The sequence below is a fragment of the Lolium rigidum genome, chromosome 5 (genome assembly GCF_022539505.1).
Source record: "Lolium rigidum isolate FL_2022 chromosome 5, APGP_CSIRO_Lrig_0.1, whole genome shotgun sequence".
Classification (NCBI taxonomy): domain Eukaryota; kingdom Viridiplantae; phylum Streptophyta; class Magnoliopsida; order Poales; family Poaceae; genus Lolium; species Lolium rigidum.
The window spans coordinates 61,072,157-61,093,156 of record NC_061512.1 but is presented as its reverse complement, the minus strand read 5'-3'; the positions used below and the strand labels follow the sequence as shown (position 1 = coordinate 61,093,156).

Genomic DNA, 21,000 nt, shown 5'->3' with positions numbered 1-21,000 from the left:
GGGCAATGGATCCCCTAGTATTTCCCTTTTGAGAGCAATTAGCTCTTTATGTAAGAAATCTCATCTTAATCAATGAAGAACTTTTCCCCAATTTTGATTTTGCCGATTCCTTCGAGTTTAATTGAGCCGATTCTCTCTCCTCTTGACCTTGCCGATTCGTCCCTTTTGCCAATGCGTAATGAGCCGATCGCACCGCATCGGTCCTTCGAAATTCACCCTTCTCTTCTTCAGTCGATGATTTTCTAAATCTGGTGGAAAATGCGGGATCTTCAGGAAAACCTTCGAACTTTTCCAACCAAACCCAATAATCCTTTTCGGTACCCATCATTGTGAAGAAGGTTGCAATGAAGGATCAGCCGATGGTATCCCCATCGGTTCTTTAAACGAGTATCCACTAGGCCTGCTGCCCCAGAGCCTCACTCGAGCCTGCTGCCCCCGAGCCTCACTCGAGCGAGAATGTCGAGAGAATGCGCCACGGCCGATCCTCTTTCTTCCTCCGACAGCCAGATAATCTTCCGTTTCAGCTGAACTAGCCCCAAAGATTGGAAATCCTTGACAAAAAGGTTCGGGAACCGGATCGGCTCGAAGCGATCTGGAGAAGTTTCCATTGTTTTACTCCCTCGAGGCAACAGAAGGCACCACCGTTGGTTTAGATCTGGTGGAGACTCGATAAACATTGCATAATTCCACTAAAGTCGATGGCTACGCATCGGCTGCTGGCTGCGCATCGGCTGCCTCTCAATTCTAAAGTCGATGCCCTCGCATCGGCTGTAAAAATTTTGTTTTTTTATTTGGCCGATTTTTCTTAATCGGCCCCCAATGTTTCATTGCACGTATGTTCTCACATGTTTTATACGCACATGTTCATCGATTATATGCCCCCGAGCCGATACCTGTTTGGATGATTGCGGATATCGGCTTGTATGGATAGCCAGGGCACTTGCACTTGTACGTCGGCTCCGCAAAAATCCACGGCTGACTCTCGTACGCCGACGTGGCCGCTGCTCGGTAGATCGGTGCTTGAACGCAAGCGAGAACATGTGGTGAAAGTAATTTTGGCCGATTCTTTGGAATCGGCCTCCATATTCATTGGAGAGGCGGCGAAGGTCCTGTAATGTCCCTTCATAAACTTTTTGGGGCCGATCACAAGGATCGGCCTCGCACTGGTTTGCTCATTGGTTTAATCTTGTTACTTGGTCAGGCTGGATAAAACCAACCCAACCTCCGACTTGATGCGCTTGGCTGTCGTCCACCTTGAGTGCATCGTAGAGTCGTGGAGCACTAAGCTACGTCGGCAAGGCGAGTACCATGTTTGTGCCGGCCGATGTCTCATCATCGGCTTTCCTCTGTTTGGGCGCCACTCCATTTTCCGTGGACGACCCTCTTCATCCAGGGTTCGCTGAACTTTTGCAGCCGGATCAGGTCGTGCCTTCCTTAGCGTATGCAGGTATAACCTTTCGGCTTCCTCCGGGCCGCGCAATCGCTGAACCACTGCGCTTTTGGGAACGGCTGAGTCCGTCGAGGCACCACCTTGGCCGGTGGTACTGTCTTCTTCTACTTCTCCCTCGTCTTACGAATCCTCAAGATCTGCCCAACGAGGTGACTCAACGCGTTTGCTTTGTGGCGGGAGAGGCCCTAGGCGCTCGAACACGGACACGTTGGCTGCCTCCTTCTTCTTCTTGTTGCATTACGGGCAATTGCCGATTGTGGGCAATCGGCTCATTCCTGAATCCCAGCGGTGTACGAAGAAGGGGCAGTCCCGATGTCTGGCGTTGTCATCTTGCTCCCTTGATGTTTCCGTGGCACGGCGCTCGTGCTCCTCCTCATCGCGATCCTGCCAGACGATATCTTCGGCTTCTCTAGCCGGACGATCTCCTCTATCATCATAATTGGACCGTCGGCGTTGGTCATGCTTGACTCACATATTTGTTGAGGAGGTGATCGAGAGAGGAGTCGGCTGATATCTTATGTTCTTCACCTCTCCCTGCGTGACATAGCGCTTGCCATCATGACGGAGCCGATCGCGTGGAGCGGCCTCCTCTGTATCCTTGCTATGAGAGCGGCTGCCCTCATCTCCATCTTTGCCGAGTGGTTCCCGGGTCCTACCATGTTGATGCTTGAGCGAGGGACCTGGCTGGCAACCCTCGGGGTAGGTGACTTCCACCATGTTAACGGCGGGGAAGGGTTGGGTGTCGACCTTCATGGCGTGCTGGTTGAAAATTAGCCGCCCCTTCTCTATCGCCGCTTGGATGTGCGACGCCACACCGGCGGTCGTTGGTGGCATGGGAAAGCGAGTTGTGGAATTTGCGGTACGGCTTTCCGTTTAGCTCCTTCGCCGTGGGGAACTTGAGACCTTCGGGAATCGTCAAGCTGTTTCTCCTGGAGCGGGAGGTCGAAGATTTGCTCGGTCTTGGTCACGTCGAAATCAAATCCCACAGGCGGCCACTGGTGGCTTTACCCATTTGCGGGACACGGGGGTTCCTCCCCGAGTCCACTCAGCCATTGCTATTTCTTGGTCTCCCGCGAGGCACTTCATCTTCCTCTGTATCGACCATGACTACTGCACGTTTGAACTTGTCTTGGTACGGAGTCCGGGTGGCGCTGTTCATATCTGCGATAGTTTACGAACCATGTGCGCCGGTGAGGATAATCTGCTTGGGAGGCCATGTCCTTGAGCTGTGTTGCAAGGCCTGCTACGCCAACTCGGCTTGCTTCCTTTTCAGTTATACGAACCGAATAACATCGGTTCCTAAGATTCTGAAGCGGCTGGATGTACTCTGTCACCGTTTCCCCGCGCTTCGACGTAGTTGTGCTAGATCGGCAATGCCGGACTCGGAAGCTTCGAATGGTATTGCATATGGAGCTGTTCTTCCAATTGCTTCCAAGGCTTGGATGGAGTTTGCTTTGGCAAAGAGGTGTACCATCCAAAAGCCGATCCCATGAGAGACTGTGAAAAGAGCCTCACGCGTAGCTGATCCGACACCGAAGCCGGTCCTAGTTGAGCCAAATATCGGCCGACGTGCTCGATGGAGCTGGAGCCATCGATCCACTGAATTTGGAAAAGTCGGGGAGCCGATATTTAGGTGGCGGCGGGATCATCTCGTAATCGTCGGGGTACGGCTTGGAATAGCCGACTGCCCTTCTTTTCGGCATCATGCCGAGCTGGTCTCTCGGTATGGTGCTGATCGATCCGTTGTGCTGGCCATAGGAGTTGCACTACGAAGATTCGCCGGGGTGGCGTACTTGGCCAGCCATGTTTGCTTTTCCGGCTACGAGCCAAGCTGCGGAGGCCGGGCTCGGGAGTTTCGTCGGTGTGGCGTACTTAGTTAGCCACGTACGCTTCTCAAGCTGCGTTGGCGACGTTCCTCCTGTCTTCGCCGGAGTCCCCGATGTTGTGGCCTGGTTTGTGAGTGCCCGATCACCACAATGCGGCACATACGTGCACGCGTATCCTTGAGGGATCTCCTTAGGCGCCTCTATTAAGAACTGGTAGTCACTAGGGTCACCACCAATCTTGTAGACGAGGAATGCCGGTGTAGTCGGCACTTCGGCGAGTGCTGCCAACGCATATGGCAGCGGTGGACGGGGCCTGGAGTGGCAACTCTCCTTGATGAGTCCCGAGAGCTGGTCTGACGGCGAGTGCGGTGGCTCATGATCTCTGGATTACGCGCGAGCGACACGCTCCAACACGTTGACCAAGTTTTCGAGTGGCGATGTAGCGAGTGAGCCACCAAGTAGTTGATCTCCTGCCGCGGTCCCCGGTGCGTTCCTCCGACGGGGCGGAGAGGTCTATCCCATCGAGAGCACCTTGCGGTGAGAATCCCTTCCATCCGATGCCATGGGAACGGGTTCTCGCGAAAGAGCCGATGAGGTCGGCTTCGAGGGTGGCCTTGATCTCGTTGTATTGCTTCTTGAGCTCGTCGGGCAGCTCCTCGTAGGTGGCCGGCGTGCGTCCGCCATCTCGAGATGTAGATGGCGATGTGGTTGATGTAGACGATTGTCCCACCGTGCGTGCCGAGAATGTGTTGGCTGCCAAAACCCACCGGCGGGCAGCGGCCTTGTCAACACCGTAGAGCCGAGAAGAGCCTAGAGCTGCGGTGGGCTGAGACCCCTCCGGCGACGGCCCGCAATGCTCTTCGGTCACACGCGGCGATGCGAAGTGCAAGGGCGTGCCACCTGACCTATACACGGCCGGGAAGGTGATGGGGATGCCTCGCTTAGTTTCTGCCGGGGCATACATGTAAACGTTAAATACGAGCCTCGATCGGCTCTCGGGTTATCCTGTGAATCGGCTCAAAGAGCCGATCCACCCATGATTCGTACGGGGTGCACGAATACTTGGTGGTCCTGCTTGATCAAGATAGAGCTAATGAGATCTACGACGATTTAGGGTTTTCACCGCATAATCGGATCATCCTACTCCGAGGTTGGGCCTCGCGGCCACGCACGGTGCTCGTAAGCCGATCCTAAACAAGGCCTAAAAACCAACATGAAGTTGATCCTCGGAACATCCTGTTTAGGACTTGCGAACGCCACCCTACGTGCCACTTGGATCCTCCCCCCTTTGTAAGGCCTAACTATTGCGAGATATTAAACTAATCCTTGTAGAACAAGGAGCAATCGTAACGGATCAGATCTACTAAATAATGATCAAGCGGGGTGCCGCCCCACACCTGAGATAGGCGTGAGGGCGGCTAGATATGCAAGGGTTGCACTACGTAAGCATGCTTAAACGAAGAACAATGCTAACCCTAACACATCTAATGATAACTACGTTGCTCGCCATCAAAAGCGCTTCGATACGAGCAACGCATGAACAACGTGGGGCTTGTCTTGCCTAGATCGCAAGATGCGATCTAGGCAGCATGTCGCTTACGATAGAAACCCTCGAGACGAAGGAGTTGGCGATGCGCCGAGATTGGTTTGTTTTGGGGTTGAAGGTGAGTTGTTGTTTATTCCATAAACCCTAGGTACATATTTATAGTCCAGCAGACTTTCTAATGTGGGCGTGCACTAAACCGTGCACGAGTAAGATTCTATCTCTAAACTAAGATACGATCTAATATGTTACAGATACACGGGCAATTAAGCCCAACTTGGTATAAAAGGCCGATTCACGTAATCCTCCATGCATACTTCCTTTAAGCCCATCTTGATTGCGGCCCACCTCTGACTCGGTTAAATTCTGGTGATAACAAAAAGAGAGCATCAAGAAGCAAATTCAAAACACATTTAAGTCTAACATGCTTCCTATGCATAGGAATCTTGTAAATAAACAAATTCATGAAGCATAATGCAACAAGCATAGAAAGATAAAACAAGTGCAGCTTCAAGATTTTCAGCAAAAAGAGAGGTATTTTAGTAACATGAAAATTTCTACAACCATATTTTCCTCTCTCATAATAATATCCAGTGGCATCATGAACAAATTCAATAATATAACTATCAAATGAAACATTCTTATCATGAGTCTCATGCATAAAATTATTACTCTCCTCATAAGCATAATCAATTTTATTAGTAATAGTGGGAGCAAATTCAACAAAGTAGCTATCATTATTATTCTCATCATCAAATATAGGAGGCATATTGTAATCATAATCAAATTTATCCTCCATAACAGGCGGTACTAAAAGACTACTATCATTATAATCATCATAAATAGGAGGCAAAGTATCATCAAAGTAAATTTTCTCCTCAATGCTTGGGGGACTAAAAAGATCATGCTCATCAAAACCAGCTTCCCCAAGCTTAGAACTTTCTATATCATTAGCAACAATGGTATTCAAAGTGTTCATACTAATATGTTCCATAGGTTTTTTAATTTTCGCATCAAACCATCCATGTCTTAAATCAGGAAATAGAATAAGAAGCTCATTGTTGTCCATTATGCCTAACTAGTGTAAACAAGAAACAAAAAGATGCAATTGCAGGATCTAAAGAAAATAGCTTCGAGCACACACACAACGGCAACAGAAAAGTACTTTACCTGAGACCGGAGTATGAGTGCCTTTTACCTTTCCTCCCCGGCAACGGCGCCAGAAAAGTGCTAGTTGCCGGGGTCCGGTGTGTGTGTGCCGTTTACCTTTCCTCCCCGGCAACGGCGCCAGAAAAGTGCTTGATGTCTACGGGTGCTTCTATTCTTGTAGACAGTGTTGGGCCTCCAAGAGCAGAGGTTTGTAGAACAGTAGCAAGTTTCCCTTAAGTGGATCACCCAAGGTTTATCGAACTCGGGGAGGAAGAGGTCAAAGATATCCCTCTCATGCAACCACTGCAACCACAAAGCAAGAAGTCTCTTGTGTCCCCAACACACCTAATAGGTGCACTAGTTCGGCGAAGAGATAGTGAAATACAGGTGGTATGAATAAGTATGAGCAGTAGTAACGGCGCCAGAAAAGTGCTTGCTGACGTGTGGTTGATGGTGGTAATATTGCGGACAGTAGAGATGCAGTAAAACAAGTAAACAAGCAGCGATAGCAGTATTTAGGAACAAGGCCTAGGGATCATACTTTCACTAGTGGACACTCTCAACATTGATCACATAACAGAATAAATAGATAGATGCTAGACTCTACACTCTCTTGTTGGATGATGAACACCACTAACTGTGTAGGATTACACGAACCCTCAATACCAGAGTTAACAAGCTCCACAATATTCAATGTTCATATTTAAATAACCTTAGAGTGCATAACAGATCAACATAACCAAACCAAGTACTAATATAGCATGCACACTGTCACCTTCACACTACGAAAGGAGGAATAGATCACATCAATACTTTCATAGCAATAGTTAACTTCATAATCTACAAGAGATCACAATCATAGCCCACACCAAGTACTACACGATGCACACACTTGTCACCATTACACCATGCGGGAGGAATAAACTACTTTAATAACATCACTAGAGTAGCACACAGATATATTGTGATACAAAACACATTGCAATCATAAAGAGATATAAATAAGCACTTCACTATGCCATTCATAACAGTGAATAAGTATTCTGTGAAATATAGCCTAAGAGACCCACACGGTGCACACACTGTCACCTTTACACACGTGGGACAAGGAGTCTCCGGAGATCACATAAGTAAAACCCACTTGACTAGCATAATGACATCTAGATTACAAGCATCATCATATGAATCTCAATCATGTAAGGCAGCTCATGAGATTATTGTATTGAAGTACATAGGAGAGAGATGAACCACATAGCTACCGGTACGGTACAGCCCTTAGCCTCGAGGGAGAACTGCTCCCTCCTCATGGGAGACAGCAGCGTTGATGAAGATGGCGGTGGTGTCGATGGAGGAGCCTTCCGGGGGCACTTCCCCGTCCCGGCGGCGTGCCGGAACAGAGACTCCTGTCCCCCAGATCTTGGCTTCGCGATGGCGGCGGCTCTGGAAGGTTTTCTCTGGTTTCGTCGAACTGGGTAGGGTTTTCGCGACGGAGACCTTAAGTAGGCGGAAGGGCAGCCTCGGAGGGGGTCTGGGGCCACCAGACACTAGGGCGGCGCGCCCCCATCCTGGGCCGCGCCGCCACCATGTGTGGGCCCCCTGTGGCCCCTCTCTGGCGGCTCTCGGGTGTTCGGAAGCTCCCGGAGATTCTAAGATGCTGGGCGTTGATTTCGTCCAATTCCGAGAATATTTCCTTACTAGGATTTCTGAAACCAAAAACAGCAGAAAACAGGAACTGGCACTTCGGCATCTCGTCAATAGGTTAGTTCCGGAAAACGCATAAATATGACATAAAGTGTGCATAAAACATGTAGGTATCATCAATAATGTGGCATGGAACATAAGAAATTATCGATACGTCGGAGACGTATCACTTAGCATAAGTTGTTGGTGCACATAGGTGAACCATAGTATATAGGCTTTGGGCTTGACAAAGTAAATATTAGTTTTATGCCACATTTGTTAAGCCTATCTCGTAAGTTTTAAACCGCCTATTCACCCCCCACCCCCCCTCTAGGCGACATCCGTGTCCTTTCACAATCCAACTTGAATGAAGCATGCATGAAGCGTCATCATCAACATCAAGCAGGATCCACAAGGTAAAGGTATGGTCCTGATAGGTTTCAGTTTTACCGGTCTCAAGGTGGTTGTTGGGAGACCAGGTTACATGATAGATAGCCGCACTATCAGTAGGTGCTTTTGGTTGGGTAACTTGATCGCATCGATTTAAGGAGCTCAATCCTTTGCATACTTTGCATCCCTATATTATTGTTGATTCTTGGTGTTTCTCTGTGCAAGGTTCTTGATCTTGTTGCTAGGTTTTTAATAAACCCAAATTCATCGAAAACGGAATCCGTATGCATCTTATATTGCATTTTCGAGTTTGAATGTCTTTATCGTTTCTTGACGTTGTGAGAATTCCTCTCTAAAATCATATAAAAACATTCTGTGAGGAGTTTTAATATTTCCAACAAATTTGGTTTCGTTTTGTCGTTATCTTCTTACTCGGAGTTCGGGAACTTTGTCAAAGTTAAGTTATTTCGAGAAAACTGCGTTTGAGGGGTGATGAGTCATATTCGAAGCATATTCACCTCTTGTTTTTGCATAAGTAGACATAGGATTTTGGTATTTTAAAGTGCTCGCGCGCACCTTTTACCCTTTTTTAGCAGGATCCCAATTTTCAACTCTTTTATGAAATATCAATTGAGACTGTCATATTATGTAATAATATGATATTTCCAAGCGATAAAAGTTGTTTAGTCGTTGTGCCTGGGCTGTGAGGGCTCTCAGCCACATGGATAGTTCAATGTGCTCATCAGCGCCTGACTCGGAGATGTGGATCATCCAAGAAACATTAGCATGGTGTACTCCTCCTATTTGAATCGGAGTTTGTAACCAAACAAACTTCTCCTCGGGAGGATAGATGGGGCGATTCAGGTGCGATCCCATGTAGATCTAACTTTCTATTCACTCGTGGGATCCGAGCGGTCCGGGGAGGGTCCACCACGGCTCCTCTCTTCTCGAGAATCCATGCATCCCTTATCAGTGTATGGAGAGCTATCTCTTGAGCACAAGTTGAGGTTCATCCTCAATGGGAAAATGGAAATTTTCCACACACCTGGGTGAAGAGAGGACGCAAATGAAAGCATATGCGAGTTTTATGAGCATCAGTACGGGTGAGGGCTGTCCATATCAGCTGCCTGTACAGCCCACTAGGAGCACCGCCTCGTCAAATATGTTCATTACCATGGAGATGGAGCATAAAAACTCGTGGCCTATAATTCGTGGATGACTTTTTTCTAGAACTACATGTGTTATCATTGGTTCAAAGGACGGGAATGTAAAGTTTTATTTCCCACATAAGAAGTTCATGGAGCACTTCACATGAAAGAACGAGGGAGCAAGGAAGAATTTCTCCCAAGATATGCGCACCTCCTAAATAAAAATTATGAAGCCTAGCTATATGGCTATCAAGAAAATGCTTTGTAGGGAGGAACCTAGTTGTCTTTTTTTGATTCATTGATGTAGATTTATATGTAGGCTTAGTTGAGTCAAATAAATTTCCAAGTTTAGTCCACTTGAATTTTGAAAAATTAACACAATTACTTGAGCTAAATTTTTTTGTGCGGTGTTGTCTATTGTACAAATTCTCCTATAATTCCAAATAAGTGGTGATTTTTATTCTAAGTTCATAAAAAAATCTTGATGCTCGTAATGTTGGATTTTTTCTATTTTTTTCTAAATGGTTTTTCAAAAAGCATCTTGTTGTTGCTGCAGTTTTAGACAGATTATGTCCCTAGTTGTTTGACTTGTTTGAAAGTGTAAAAGGTTTTATATTGAATCATTTCATAATTTAAGTTACTTGAAATTTTAGTAACTCTCTGGACATTATGAACCAAACTTATTTGAAGCTCTTATGCTGTTATGCATAGCTATCTATCTTTATGCCACTAATCCCGCAGAAAAGGGTGGGACAAAAAAAATGTAGTGAAATTGTTTCATAGGGAATGAAGCCAAACCAAGTAGAGTTTCATCTAAGAATGATTAAAACCATAAGCTTAAGTATTCCCAAGTCACCCCTCTACACCAACACAAATCACGTTTTGCAAATATTCCAGCTTTGTTTTTTTAGCACTATAAGGAAATCTATAAGCTTGGGCATTTTTTTTGCTTGTTTTGCTTTTTTAGTTTTGAGTTTCATATCTACCTTCTAATAAATACCACTATAAGTATGTTTGTCACCTTTTATACCTTAATTATAACTACTAGAATAAAATTCGTTATCAATTTTTTTTCTTTGAAACGTTTGGGAGGGGTAAAATATATTGCAAAGTTAAAAGTGGAGTGTTTTGTTCATGGGGCATTACTTTTGCTGATGAGTAAAGGGTGCTTGAAAAAACCTTCTCATTTAAATCAATACGAGTCACATAAACTTTTACTTTTAGAATTGAACTATCTTAATGAGCAAGGTTGCATTATTTATTTAGTGGTAACATTTCTTCATTCGTCAACCTTTGGCACACTAAGCACGAATTATGTTTGTGTATCCAATATCCTTTGAACCATGTTATATTTTCACATGTGTCCACTATACCTACTCAATGATAAACATTTCCATTCCAAGTAAGTTTTGTATATTACTATAGACTTTGATTCTGGGTTCACTTTTGTGTCGATATATATTGTGGAAAATGTGTTAGTAATTTTGATCTTTCATACTAAGCGTGCTTACATCCCCTTGATGATCAAGATGGCATGCTTGTTTTAATCTGCAAGAGAGTTGGTAATGAAATGCCCCAAATAATGGAAAAATAAAGGTAAACTCCACCTCAAGTGTTGAAAGAAAATACTTAATAAGTGCGACTGAGGGTGTCATTGGATTGGACTGTTAATGCAAACCATGTTTTCATGGTGGAGGGTATCATTTGATCTTAACCTGAAAGAGGTGATCATGATATCATGTTGTTCTTGTTCTTGCTAGCTAGATCAAGTGGTATGAGATACTCCAACCACAATGATGTCCTCAAGTGCATTTATGAAATAAAAACATGGCCAAGAAGCCTAAGTATGGGAACCATTCTCAGCAAGAAGCAAGTATTGGTATGAAAGATTTCAAGATTAGCATATTCTTACTTTTCACATGAATGCTCCCACATCAACATGCACTTCTAAGCTAATGTCTTGTGTATTATGTATTAATCTATGCTTCCCTTTGCGAAGGACCAATCTATACTACTACATACATCATATTATAGACCTAAAATATAGGAAACACACTATGCACAAGTTTTCTTTCATTGCTCATTTAGATACTAATTCTTACGGTACAAGATATCTTATTTTTCTTATCATCTTCTTGTTTAATGCAAACTATTACTTCATAATTTGCTTGTAATTGTTGTTTCCTCTTAAGATGTGTTCTACACTTTGGGTAACAATGATCGTTTAGAATATGAATCTAAGTTAATAAACACCAAAGTCCATGTTACTTTACCACCATTATGCATCTGTACGGAATAACACCTCCGTTGGACAATAGAACTACTAGAAAATCTGGCTATTTCATCATCATCTAATAAACCAATTCAGAACTAGATTTAACAAAAAAAAAAACCATAACATCAACATTGTTAATGCCTCTAGTATAATCTGTGTTTATGTGAGAGAGACTGAAGGAGATTTGGTACCTTTGGATAATTAGTGAACTTCGTAACAACAGAAGCATGTTAGCTATTAATCTTAGATAGAAGTCAGTTTCGGAAAACCATATACAAGGTTGTAAGAGAGAATTTCTTCTGGTAAATATATCAAACACCCCATCTGCACGTTGTATATAGGATAGAAGGCAACCATAGTCATACCTGATGACGTACATTGGCATGAACAAGCAATCCCGTGCACATCGAGGGTTAGCGCCGACCGATGCATGGACAGGGAAGGATATTAGCGCCAAGGAGCATGGACATGTGTTGCCACCTTGACTGTTTCTGCATTGCCACGTCATCGTGACATTGGTCCCACCAGTGTGAATTGTCGTCCTAAGTAGCTAGATAGTGCTTTTGATCAGGCTGTTATGACTCTGAACCAGTGGTTTTCTGATACAAAAACACATTCCAGTGGTTTTTGAAACCCCACCGACAGTCGTGGTTGTTTTTATTTTTGTAATTTTTCCATGTACTTTGTCCTTCATGAAAGGATGATAAAATCAAATGGAGGAGTCTCTCTTAGGAGATGTATGATCGAACCGTGTACTTTGTAGAGTGAGTTTTAAGCATCTCTTAGGAGGCGCTGTACCTGATAAGGTGGCATGTGGTCTAAGTGAGCCCTTGTAAATACATTTCCTCCTTGTACAAAATATGGTAGCTGTCATATGTAGGTTGCCGGTGTGCCCCATTTTGCAATTTAACGTTCTCTGCAAATTGCACGTAGAAACACACTGAGAGAGAGAGATGGTGTGGCATTTGACGGCAGGTAACTCTAACAAACTTCTGACAGCAAGATTCTCCGGGGATTACGTGATGTTAATACACGGCACACCCGGTAAATGTACCCGTCCACCCTATCTCTCTGCCAGCGCGGGCCCACCCAGAGCAGTGGACTGGCTATATAAACACCGGCCGGCACCCCGCCGTCGCCACGCCTCTCCAACATCCCGCCGGTGCCTCGCCATCCCCATCCCCATCCCCGGGAAACGCCACCCACATCTCTCCCCCGCCGCCCCGCCTTGGAGCTCGTCGGCGTTGGTCCCGGCCCACCCCTACGAGAGCAGCTTTGGAGAGAGGTACGTAGCCCCGCCGCCCCAGCCCCTGCTCGCTCTCCTCGCTGCATGTCTACCGAGATCCCACGGCGGCGTTGCTACCCTTCCCGCGCGCGCATGTTGTGAAATACTCCGTAGTAGATCGAGCTTGGCGTCGAATCCATCGATTTGCGTGCCCCGATCAAGTTCCTGCCCTTCGCCGCCGTACGTAGACGCTCGATTTTGTTTCCTCCTTGGAGCAGAGCCCCGAACGGCCCGGCTTGCGTCCGCCGGTGGGCTGCCGACGTCGAAGCGATCTGTATGGTGAAGTTGCAGGTGGCGGTGGTTGATGCATGGGTCGGTCTGGGTGGGCACGGCGAGCGCCTGGAAGTCGCAGGCCTCGTCCCTCTGGTTCTGCACCTCGAACTCGAAGTAGGCCGGTGAGGTCGATGGGGGACTTGGGCTGGTCGTCGAAGCGGAGGATGACCCAGTGGCGCTCAAACGCGCCGGGCGCCACGCTCTTGACGTCCTCGTCGAGGTGGCCGAACAGGTACACCTCCATGTACTGTTTGGGCCGGAGCGGCGTGCCGGTGTTGGCGGCCAGGCGCTTGAGCAGGCCCTTGTACGTAGAAGCGCTCGGCGAGGGCGGCGGTGGCGCGCCTGTCGCCGCCAGTGGGCCGTGGGCCAGCCGACCTCGCCGATGAAGATGGGCAGGTCGCCGTGGCCGACGGCCTTGAACGCGGACACGAGCGTGTCGAAGACGTTGTTGTAGGAGATGCTGCCGTCGAGCACCGGCGCGGCCTGGCCCTCGAAGAAGGCCAAGTCGACGGGGAAGTCGTCGCTGAGGTAGAGGCTGAGGTAGGGGTAGATGTTGACGGCGAAGGGTGCGCTGTTGTTTGTGAGGAAGGAGACCATCTGCGTCATGAGCGCCGTGATGTCCGTCCGGAAGCGGCCGGCGGAGGGCACGGGGTTGGATGCCGGGAGTTGTAGACGTCGGCGTTGAGCGGCACGGTGGCCTTGACGTCGCTGAGGCCGGCGTCGTTGAGCGCGTTCTGGATGTTCTTCAGCGCCGCGAAGGTGACCTTGTCGAAGATGCCGTTGTAGGAGGCCAGAAAGGGCTCGTTGCCGATGGCCACGTACCTGCGCGCCAGGAACAACAAGGACGGTGCTCGTCAGACAACATATCACCGCCGCGGGGCTGTGCACGAATGAGCAGAGTAGGAAGGGGGAAAGAAGGGTCGATTCAGCCACTACTCACTTGATCTTGTGTGGATCCAGGCTTTGCTTACATCGATGCCTGACTAATTTGTGTGTTCTGTGAAGAATCGAACGATATATTGCTGCTTTGCGACTACCTCGATCATTTTGCTACATGCACTTTGCCACTGCATTTTTACTGCATAGAGCCAGCGTAGGAGGTTCTCGATTTTGCTTTGTGCATAAGCCAGCGGAGGTGCTTTCGTTTTCCATGAAGCAGATCATCCATCCAAATTACCAAAAGGATATCGAGGCGCTCTGTAAATGTTTCTGTGATCACCGCATTTTCTTGCCATCGTTTCTGTGATCACCGCATTTTCTTGCATCGTCTCATTGTTTCCTTCTGTAATGGCCTACTGCCATTTTCTAGACTTACTGACGATTTCTGACCTCAGGCTTCTTGTGTGTTCGGTTGCTCGCATGCAGGAGCAGGATGGCGGCAGCCTTCAGGACGGCGTGTCAGCGAGCGTGGGCGGTGCTCGGACCAGTAGCGAGGAAGCTCTGGGACCGTGTTTGGCCTGCCACGAAGGAGGCCGTGATCGACGAGGGAGTTCAGGCGGTCGAGGACTTCGCTATCGACCAGCTCACGGACGCTTTCGACAAGGCCGGCGAAGGACTCAAGACCTTGCTCACCAAAGACGACCCAGAGGTTGCTTCAACAGTGTCCGAGGTCCTCCACGACACGCCGCCTAGATGTATCGACTACGCGCCACCGGCTCCCGCGGTCACGCTTCACCGAGTGGTCAACACCCGCACCACCACGTCGCCGGCGCCGAACGCCACGCCAGGGGCGACGAACACAGCCGTCGCCACCACGCCGGCGCCGAACGCCACCACCACGCCGGCGGCGACGAACACCGCCGTCGCCACCACGCCGGCGCCGAACGCCACGCCGGCGGCGACGAACACCTCCGTGGCCACCACGCCGGCGGCGACGAACACCGCCGTCGCCACCACGCCGGCGCCGAACGCCACGCCGGGGGCGACGAACACCGCCGTCGCCACCACGCCGGCGACGAACGCCACGCCGGGGGCGACGAACACCGCCGTCGCCACCACGCCCACGCCGGCGCCGAACGCCACGCCAGGGGCGACGAACACCGCCGTCGCCACCAAGCCGGCGCCGAACGCCGACGCCATCACCACCACCGATGAGCCGGAAGACATGCGGTTCTATTTTCTCCTGGCGTTGGACCTCATTATTCTGGGAGTGATGGTATATCTCATATGGCGTGGTAACGGCGGCGGCGGTGGCCGTGGCAGCGACGAAGACGAGGACAAGGACGAGTGATCGTGCGCCGAGGCTTAATCTGATAATGCAACTGTTGATACGTCTACAAGACATCATTATAGATTGTTACTACGCTGCTACCCTAGCTACTTAGTACATTCTTAGTCTGCTAGTGAACTGTGGTCTGGTCACGGTGTGGCACAGATTTAGTACTACTGTGTCAAGAAATCCTACCTGTTTCCGCAGCTTTATCACACTGCTTATTACTGAACTGAATATCAATCGTCTCAACCTCGATTAGGAACTCGTACGTTGCTGCTGTCATAGTTGCATGCAAACAGGTCATTTAAAATTGACTCGGTCGATGTTTTTCCTCCTCCTTTTATTTGTCATTAGCACACGCGTGCTGTTGGTTCTTTTGTAAAACTGACAGCAGCTTGCCTTTGATATGAAAAAAAAGGTCCTTAGAAACATAAATAAAACCTCAAACTTTGAATCCCAGAAATTGGCACTCCAATCTTGTCAATCCTAGTCTATTCCAGACCCTAGAGATAGAGATGTTTGACGCACCGGGAGTACTTCAATTCCGGTCGGCATAACACGCTACTCTCACTAACGGCGGTGGCCCACATGTCATATATGTATTCTCTCAAGTTTCCTTTCCTTTGTCTCTTGGTTTTATCCTTATCATCCCGATTATTTTCCTTCACGACTCCACCATCGAGCCTCGGCCCTTTCCTCCCCAGATCCACCACATTATCCTCCTGAACTCATGTCGGCATGGTCGCTAGACCGACATGACCCCCATGCATGGTCCTTAGTTCCTCACCCCCAAAAGATGCAAAACACTGACGGACCCTCCTCCTTGACTGGGCAGCTTGTGCCCAGAAGAGAAGGCGACGTCTCTAATCATTACTCCAGTGGTTGTTCGAGCACCGGAAAACAACTGCCCTTGTCCTAACGATCTTGCCTTTGCGACGAATAGGACAGATGTGCGACACTAGTACGAAAAACATTGTCGATGACGGGTCCTATGAAATCCGTGAGAGACAGCCTGAGGGGATCTCGAGGTCGTACCACTGACGGGCGGCTTTAGCACTGACATGCGCTTATTAAGGGGTTGTTCGTGATGAGTTGTGACAGGCACTTATTAGAAATCCGTCGGTAATGTCGGGGTCAGTAATGACTAGCACTAGTTTGTTAATTTGATGGTCGAAGTTGCATATGACCTCAGATTAAGATGATTGATACGTCTCCGACGTATCGATAATTTCTTATGTTCTATGCCATATTATTGATGATACCTACATGTTTTATGCACACTTTATGTCATATTCGTGCATTTTCTGGAACTAACCTATTAACAAGATGCCGAAGTGCCAGTTCCTGTTTTCTGCTGTTTTTGGTTTCAGAAATCCTAGTAACGAAATATTCTCGGAATTGGACGAAACGAAGACCCAGGTGCCTATTTTTCCACGGAGCTTCCAGAAGACCGAAGAACACACGAAGTGGGGCCACGAGGTGGCGACGCCATAGGCCGGCGCGGCCCAGGGGGGGCCGCGCCGCCCTATGGTGTGGCCCCCTCGTCTGGCCCCCGACTCTGCCCTTCCGCCTACTTAAAGCCTCCGTCGCGAAACCCCTGAGGCGGAAAAACCACGATACGGAAAACCTTACTGAGACGCCGCCGCCGCCGATCCCATCTCGGGGGATTCTGGAGATCTCCTCCGGCACCCTGCCGGAGAGGGGATTCATCTCCCGGAGGACTCTACACCGCCATGGTCGCCTCCGGAGTGATGAGTGAGTAGTTCACCCCTGGACTATGGGTCCATAGCAGTAGCTAGATGGTTGTCTTCTCCTCATTGTGCTTCATTGTTGGATCTTGTGAGCTGCCTAACATGATCAAGATCATCTATCTGTAATTCTATATGTTGTGTTTGTCGGGATCCGATGGATAGAGAATACCATGTCATGTTAATTATCAAGTTATTATACATGTGTTGTTTATGATCTTGCATGCTCTCCGTTTCTAGTAGAGGCTCTGGCCAAGTTTTTACTTTTAACTCCAAGAGGGAGTACTTATGCTCGATAGTGGGTTCATGCATGCATTGACACCTGGGACAGTGACAGAAAGTTCTAAGGTTGTGTTGTGCTGTTGCCACTAGGGATAAAACATTGGCGCTATGTCCGAGGATGTAGTTGTTGATTACATTACGCACCATACTTAATGCAATTGTCTCGTTGCTTTGCAACTTAATACTGGAAGGGGTTCGGATGATAACTCTGAAGGTGGACTTTTTAGGCATAGATGCGGTTGGATGGCGGTCTATGTACTTTGTCGTAATGCCCAATTAAATTTCACTATACTTATCATGTCATGTATGTGCATTGTTATGCCCTCTCTATTTGTCAATTGCCCGACTGTAATTTGTTCACCCAACATGCTTTTATCTTATGGGAGAGACACCTCTAGTGAACTGTGGACCCCGGTCCATTCTTTAATACTGAAATACAAATCTGCTGCAATACTTGTTTTACTGTTTTCTCTCCAAACAATCATCTTCCACACAATACGGTTAATCCTTTGTTACAGCAAGCCGGTGAGATTGACAACCTCACTCGTTTCGTTGGGGCAAAGTACTTTGGTTGTGTTGTGCAGGTTCCACGTTGGCGCCGGAATCTCCGGTGTTGCGCCGCACTACATCCCGCCGCCATCAACCTTCAACGTGCTTCTTGGCTCCTCCTGGTTCGATAAACCTTGGTTTCTTTCCGAGGGAAAACTTGCTGCTGTGCGCATCATACCTTCCTCTTGGGGTTGCCCAACGAACGTGTGAAATACACGCCATCAAGCATATTTTTCAGGCGCCGTTGCCGGGGAGATCAAGACACTCGCAAGGGGAGTCTCCACTTCTCAATCTCTTTACTTTGTTTTTGTCTTGCTTTATTTTATTTACTACTTTGTTTGCTGCACTTATATCAAAACACAAAAAAATTAGTTGCTAGCTTTACTTTATTTGCTATCTTGTTTGCTATATCAAAAACACACACAAAATTAGTTTACTTGCATTTACTTTATCTAGTTTGCTTTATTTACTATTGCTAAAATGGCTACCCCTGAAAATACTAAGTTGTGTGACTTCACTAGCACAAATAATAATGATTTCCTATGTACACCTATTGCTCCACCTGCTACTACAGCAGAATTCTTTGAAATTAAACCTGCTTTACTTAATCTTGTCATGAGAGAGCAATTTTCTGGTGTTAGTTCTGATGATGCTGCTGCCCATCTCAATAATTTTGTTGAACTATGTGAAATGCAAAAGTATAAAGATGTAGATGGTGACATTATAAAATTAAAATTGTTTCCTTTCTCATTAAGAGGAAGAGCTAAAGATTGGTTGCTATCTCTCGCCTAAGAATAGTATTGATTCATGGACTAAATGCAAGGATGCTTTTATTGGTAGATATTATCCCCCTGCTAAAATTATATCTTTGAGGAGTAGCATAATGAATTTTAAACAATTGGATAATGAACATGTTGCTCAAGCTTGGGAAAGAATGAAATCTCTCGGTTAAAAATTGCCCAACCCATGGACTGACTACTTGGATGATCATCCAAACCTTCTATGCAGGACTAAATTTTTCTTCGCGGAATTTATTGGATTCAGCTGCTGGAGGTACCTTTATGTCCATCACTCTTGGTGAAGCAACAAAGCTTCTTGATAATATGATGGTTAATTACTCTGAATGGCACACGGAAAGAGCTCCACAAGGTAAGAAGGTAAATTCTGTTGAAGAATCCTCTTCCTTGAATGATAAAGTTGATGCTATTATGTCTATGCTTGCGAATGATAGGACTAATGTTGATCCTAATAATGTTCCATTAGCTTCATTGGTTGCCCAAGAAGAACATGTTGATGTAAACTTCATTAAAAATAATAATTTCAACAACAATGCTTATCGGAACAATTCTAGTAATAACTATAGGCCATATCCTTATAATAATGGTAACGGTTATGCTAATTCTTATGGGAATTCTTACAACAATAATAGGAATACACCCCCTGGACTTGAAGCCATGCTTAAAGAATTTATTAGTACACAAACTGCCTTTAACAAATCTGTTGAGGAAAAGCTCAATAAAATTGATATTCTTGTTTCTAGAGTTGATAGTCTTGCCTCCGATGTTGATCTTTTGAAATCGAAAGTTATGCCTAATAGGGATATTGAAAATAAAATTGTTACTACAGCAAATGCCATCCAAGTTAGAATTAATGAGAATATAAGATTAATGGCTGAACTGCGAGCTAGGTGGGATAGAGAAGAAAATGAAAAACTAGCTAAAAAGGAAAATGTAGCTAAAGTTTGGACTATTACCACCACAAGTAATGATGATTCTTCATATGTTGCTGCACCTCCTACTATCAATGGTAAAATAATTGGTGTTGGCAATGCTTCTACTCCTAGTGCAAAGCGCGCAAAATCACCTGAAACTGCTAAAACTGCTGAAACTGCTTGTGATAAAACCGCTGAAATTTTTTCCAACCTTGGGGATGATAATCCCATTGCTTTAGATTGTAATGATTTAGATTTTGATGATTGCCACATCTCTGAAGTTATAAAGTTCTTGCAAAAACTTGCTAAAAGTCCCAATGCTAGTGCTATAAATTTGGCTTTCACAAAACATATTACAAATGCTCTCATAAAAGCTAGAGAAGAGAAACTAAAACTTGAAACTTCTATTCCTAGAAAGCTAGAGGATGGTTGGGATCCCATCATTAAAATGAGAGTCAAAGATTTTTATTGTAATGCTTTATGTGATCTTGGTGCAAGTATTTCTGTTATGCCTAAAAAAGTCTATGATATGCTTGACTTGCCACCATTGAAAAATTGTTATTTGGATGTTAATCTCGCTGATAATGCTAAAAGAAACCTTTGGGGAAAGTTGATAATGTTCATATTATGGTTAACAATAACCTTGTCCCCGTTGATTTTGTTGTCTTGGATATTGAATGCAATGCATCTTGCCCCATTATATTGGGAAGACCTTTTCTCCGAACCGTTGGTGCTACTATTGATATGAAGGAAGGTAATATTAAATATCAATTTCCTCTCAAGAAAGGTATGGAACACTTCCCTAGAAAGAGAATGAAGTTACCTTATGATTCTATTATTAGAACAAATTATGATGTTGATGCTTCGTCTCTTGATGTTACTTGAGATACACTTTCTGCGCCTAGCCGAAAGGCGTTAAAGAAAACGCTTATGGGAGACAACCCATGTTTTTACTCCAGTATTTTTGTTTTACATTTGTGTCTTGGAAGTTGTTTACTACTGTAGCAACCTCTCCTTATCTTAGTTTTATGTTTTGTTGTGCCAAGTAAAGTCTTTGATAGAAAAGTAAGTACTAGATTTGGATTACTGCGCAGTTCCAGATTTCTTTGCTGTCACGAATCTGGGTCTATCTCCCTGTAGGTAGCTCAGAAAAATACGCCAATTTACGAGCATGATCCTCAGATATGTACGCAACTTTCATTCAATTTGAGCATTTTCGTTTGAGCAACTCTGGTGGCCTAATAAAATCCATCTTTACGGACTGTTCTGTTTTGACAGATTCTGTCTTTTATTTCGCATTGCCTCTTTTGCTATGTTGGATGAATTTCTTTGATCCACTAATGTCCAGTAGCTTTATGCAATGTCCAGAAGTGTTAAGAATGATTGTGTCACCTCTGAACATGTGAATTTTTATTATGCACTAACCCTCTAATGAGTTGTTTCGAGTTTGGTGTGGAGGAAGTTTTCAAGGATCAAGAG

The 21,000-nt window shown here is 46.2% G+C and overlaps 1 pseudogene; it reads right to left on the bottom strand.

Moving 5' to 3' along the window:
- Window positions 1-12,903: 12,903 nt before the first annotated feature.
- On the bottom strand, window positions 12,904-16,869 carry LOC124656016 (annotated as a pseudogene).
- Between the last annotated feature and the right edge of the window lie 4,131 nt (window positions 16,870-21,000).